General features: G+C 39.7%; 1 pseudogene; it reads left to right on the plus strand.

Annotated features, from left to right (window-relative positions):
* The first annotated feature begins 307 nt into the window (after positions 1 to 307).
* On the plus strand, positions 308 to 1,651 carry LOC108532451 (26S protease regulatory subunit 4 pseudogene; annotated as a pseudogene).
* The last annotated feature ends 2,820 nt before the right edge of the window (positions 1,652 to 4,471 follow it).

Below are 4,471 nucleotides of genomic sequence, written 5' to 3' on the forward strand. Positions count from 1 at the left end.
TTTTCAGCCTCCGGAACTGTGAGAAAATAGATTTCTGTTGTTGTAAGCCACTGTTTTTACAGCAACCCTAGAAACCTAACAGAAGTGGTAAACGAAGCTAAAAAAAAAAAGAAAAAAAGAAGGATGACCATGGACTGCACTAACTTTGTTTTGAACATACAATCAACCGTAGGTTTCAAGAATTTGGAAGTAGACTCTATGAGAAGAAAAATGTAAGTTATAAGATAAACTGTGTTCTGTAAGATCATAATAACATGTTCTGGGTGGACGGACTTCTGGCAGCAGAAGCTCAGGTGGCCAAGGCAAGATGGTTCAAAGTCAGAGTGGTGGTCATATCCTGGAGGTGGAAAGAAGGATGACAAGGACAAGAAAAAGAAATATGAACCTCCTGTACCAACTAGAGTGGGGAAAAAGAAGAAGAAAACAAAGGGATCATATGCTGCCAGCAAATTGCCACTGGTGACACCTCACACTCAGTGCTGGTTAAAATTATGGAAGTTAGAATTAAAGACTGTCTTCTCATGGAAGAAGAGTTCATTAGAAATCAGAAACAAATGAAACCATTAGAAGAAAAGCAAGAGGAGGAAACATCAAAAGTGGATGATCTGAGAGGGACTCCGATGTCAGTAGGAAACTTGGAAGAGATCATCGATGAAAATCACGCCACTGTGTCTACATCTGTGGGCTCAGAACACTATGTCGGCATTCTTTCACTTGTAGACAAAGATCTGCTGGAACCTGGCTGCTTGGTCCTGCTCAGCCACAAGGTGCAAGCCATGATAGGGGTGCTGATAGATAACACGGATCCCCTGGTCACAGTGATGAAGGTGGAAAAGGCCCCCCGGGAGACCTATGCCAATATTGGGGGGTTGGACAACCAAATTCAGGAAATTAAGGAATCTGTGGAACTTCCTCTCACCCATCCTGAATATTATAAAGAGATGGGTATAAAGCCTCCTAAGGGGGTCATTCGCTATAAAGCCCCTAAGGGGGTCATTTACCTGTGCCACCTGGCACAGGTAAAACCTTGTTAGCCAAAGCAGTAGCAAACCAAACCTCAGTCAATTTCTTGAGAGTGGTTGGCTCTGAACTCATTCAGAAGTACCTAGGTGATGGGCCCAAACTCGTACAGGAATTGTTTCGAGTTGCTGAAGAACACGCACCATCCATCATGTTTATTGATGAAACTGATGCCATTGGGACAAAAAGATATGACTCAAATTCTGGTGGTGAGAGAGAAATTCAGCGAACAACATTGGAACTGTTGAACCAGTCAGATGGATTTGATTCTAGGGGAGATGTGAAAGTTATCATGGCCACAAACCAAATAGAAACTTTGGATCCAGCACTTACCAGACTGGGCTGCATTGACAGGAAGATTGAGTTTCCCCTATCTGATGAAAAGACTAAGAAGAGCATCTTTCAGATTCACACAAGCAGGATGACGCTGGCCGATGATGTAACCCTGGACGACTTGATCGTAGCTAGAGATGACCTCTCTCCTGCTGACACCAAGCCAATCTGTACAGAAGCTGCTCTGATGGCCTTAAGAGAACATAGAATGAAAGTGAAAAATGAAGACTTCAAAAAATCTAAAGAAAATGTTCTTTTTAAGAAACAAGAAGGCACCCCTGAGGGGTTCCATCTCTAGTGAACCACAGCTGCCATCAGGAAAATGGTTGGGAGATCTGTCGAACCCTGAAAGGGATGAGGTTGGGGGAGTTGCCCAGAGGAACCCCTGTTCTCGTTGATTTTATCAGCAAAATTCTGTGTCTTTTGGAGTACAATTAGTGTGTAAGTGCCCATTGGGTGGCCTTTGTCTGTTGGTCACTGTGCAGCAGTCTGCTTCCCGATAAAGTGTGCTCTTTCTCAAAAACAAACAAACAAACAAAACATGTTCTATGAATCGCAGGTCAGAACACACTTGATTACAGATAAGTAATAATTTAGGAAGCAGAAAATAAGTGCTCAGAACATAGCAATATGAGTAGGAGTATAGCACCTAACTCTGTATGTTAAAGTTTGTTAAAGTGTTTGTAGACTGTTAAATGCTCTAAAAACAAAAACAAAACAGTGTTATGTGCTTATGCTTTCAATTCTATTTATTACAAAAAAATTAACTAGCATTTATATCTAATTAATTTACTTTGTATCAGGGAATGTTTTAGTCTTTTGTTTCTGAGTACCAGTCAAGTTTCTTTATGGCAGAAAAAAACTTAAAGTATCTGAAGTTTTATGATAAGCATGTACCACCTTTGTACTGGGAAAGAAAAATCATTTCTAATTCAAAAGTAAAAGTTTATGATCTACTAGGGTATACATACTATTTTGATTTATTTATTTTTATAAAGTGCCCCAAACAAATTTTATTCAATAAGGCACTTAATCTTTAAGTTAAGAAGGTAGCAAAAATGAAAGAAAGATAACATGGTATGAAATATAATTTTTTCATATAAGAACTATTTTAAATGTTTTTATTTCAATGATATATTTAAATTTATGAGCATATTGAAAAATGGAAAATATGAACAAGTCCAACTGGCTACACACAGAACATATTGAAGTGAGTGAATATTAGGTAAGGGAGACATTTATTTCTAAGATTGTGAAAAGAGGTAGGAAAAATGTATTTTATAAAGCCAGAAACGTTTCTACAAATTCACAAAAGCTAAATGAATTTAATATATACTTTTGTGTTTTCAAAGCCAGAGCTGAAAAGGAAGTAATTACTTTTTAGGTGCATTTTCTACAATTAAAATATGCTCCTACCAGGTTTCTATTGCGAGATTTTCATAGTTATTGTAACTTGGACCAGAGAGAAATGGAAGCAACTATGGTGTCTAATAGAATCATATACTAGTTCAATAATGGTTTGAATCTATTGGTCGTCTTTGCACAATCAACACTGTGGCAACTTCTCCCTGAGCTCCTACAGTGACATTTTGTGGCATTGTTTCTCTTTGTTACACACTCACTATTCCTTCCACATTTTTCCATAAATACAACTACCCTTTCTACTCCTTAAAGCATGTCGGTCATGTGCATACAACCCTTTCCCTTGAATTCCTCCATCCTGATTCAGGACGTTATACTCCTTCCTCGATGTTCCCAGGGTATGACAGTGAAGAATGAAGATGCCTGGCAGAGGCCGTGAGCAGCAGTAGAAACTCGCTCCATTTGTCAAGCATACATCTTCATGTGAGATCATGTCCCACTGAGGGAAGGAATACCTCTTTCTTCCTTCAAAGAGAATATCCCTTTCATAAGCCACGTGCCTATGAGCAGTATCCCCCTGGAGAGTGTACTTTCATTCTTTATTTCTTTTTCTTTTTTTAAATTCAATAGCCCAGGGAAAGTGCTTTTTTCTTTCTAATTCACCTAAAGACATTGTATGAGCTGCACTGGCTTTACATACCCCACCTTCACCGTTTCAGGTGTTTTTGCTTCCAAATTCAACTCAGTATGCCTTGCTTTTTGCTACTACAATGATTTTTCTAAAATATGTGATACTTGATAAGCAACAGAAGTTTCAGTTTAGATTTTTGTATAAAATGACAAACAAATACTTAAAGTGTGTAGAAAGGAAATAAGGTAAAAATAGGCACTAGGTCAGTCATTCTTAATATGTTATCACTTGGTTCCTTCTTTCAGGATCCTCCTGAGTGCTTGTTAAAAGCACACATTCCTAAGCAGTGCAAGACTTACTGAATGACTGGCTGTGGGAGAGGGTGGCCAGGGAATCTGCATTTGAATGAGCTCTCAGTGTCATTCTCTTATACAATAAAATCTGTGAATGAATGCTTTCACAGGAACTTAAATAAATTAGATTGAAATTTAGAAACAAAACAATATAGTAAGTGTCCCAACTTCAGCCTATGTTTTATATCCAACAATGAGGTTCAGATGTGTTCGTAAACTGAGCGTGTAAGATTACCAGAAGCGCAGAATCTGAAGCAGAGGCCCTGAGGATTTTCTCGAGAAAAAAAATCGAGGTTTCGTGTAAAGGGAAAGTGGCATGACAAGCTTGATGCAGAGAAACTATCCACTGTCAGAGGAAGGATCTGAGTAAGTCTATCAACAGGGCTCTGTCCCTATAAAGAGTAGAGTAGGCCGGGCGCGGTGGCTCAAGCCTGTAATCCCAGCACTTCGGGAGGCTGAGGTGGGTGGATCACAAGGTCAGGAGTTCAAGACCAGCCTGGCCAACATGGTGAAACCCTGTCTCTGTTAAAAACACAAGAATTAGCCAGGCATGGTGGTGGGTGCCTGTAGTCCCAGCTACTCAGGAGGCTGAGGCAGGAGAATCGCTTGAACCCGGGAAGCAGAAGTTGCAGTGAGGTGAGATTGCGACACTGCACTCCAATCTGGGTGACAGAACGAGTCTCCGTCTCGGTGGGGTGGGGGGAGAAAAAAGAAATATAGAGTGAGCCACAGATATAATTTAAACATTTCTTTTTTTTTTTTTTTGAGACGG

Source organism: Rhinopithecus bieti, unplaced genomic scaffold, assembly GCF_001698545.2.
Source record: "Rhinopithecus bieti isolate Rb0 unplaced genomic scaffold, ASM169854v2 scaffold_8307, whole genome shotgun sequence".
Taxonomy (NCBI): Eukaryota; Metazoa; Chordata; class Mammalia; order Primates; family Cercopithecidae; genus Rhinopithecus; species Rhinopithecus bieti.